The sequence below is a fragment of the Nansenia antarctica genome (assembly GCF_963989245.1).
Source record: "Nansenia antarctica genome assembly, chromosome: 12".
Taxonomy (NCBI): domain Eukaryota; kingdom Metazoa; phylum Chordata; class Actinopteri; order Argentiniformes; family Microstomatidae; genus Nansenia; species Nansenia antarctica.
In genome coordinates, this window is record NC_137682.1 from 16,436,617 (window position 1) to 16,437,246 (window position 630).

Below are 630 nucleotides of genomic sequence, written 5' to 3' on the forward strand. Positions count from 1 at the left end.
TTCAATGGCTCCTTCCCCCTCCTCCCCCTCTCCCCCCCCCCTCCTCCCCCTCGACCCCAACCTGTATCATCTCTACCACCAATGCAGGGGGGGGGGGGGAGAAGCCACTTAGCAGCCTTGGGTCTTTGTAATGGAGGGTTTAGACCTGAGGGGAAGGCATTAAAGCTTCTCAGGCCCCCATTTCTAGAGTGTGTGAGATGGCCAGTCAGAGGGGTCAGAGGTGAAGGTCACAACACGGGGAGGGGAGGGAATAAATCCTGTAGCTGTGGTGACAATGGCCGCTCTCCTCTGACAATGGTGCCATTGTTGGGGGGGGTGGATTGCACAGTGTGTCATGGAGGTAAGCCTAATAGAGTTATAGTTGTGGTTTGATGGCTGTGTTGCATCTTTTATCTAGGGATATTCTCCCACTCGATAAGAGAAGACCCCAGCCCAGAGACATTTTTCACCGTCCCTGTAATCCTGTAATGCGTGTGTGTATATGTGTATGTATATGTGTATGTGCAGGGGGGACGACGACACTCTCAGCTGGTAAATGTTAAGGTGCAGAATGCCACAAGTGCTCACTTCTGTTAGTTAGATTAGATCCACTTGAGTGGAGGCACCCATGATGAGTGGAAGGGGAGGTTT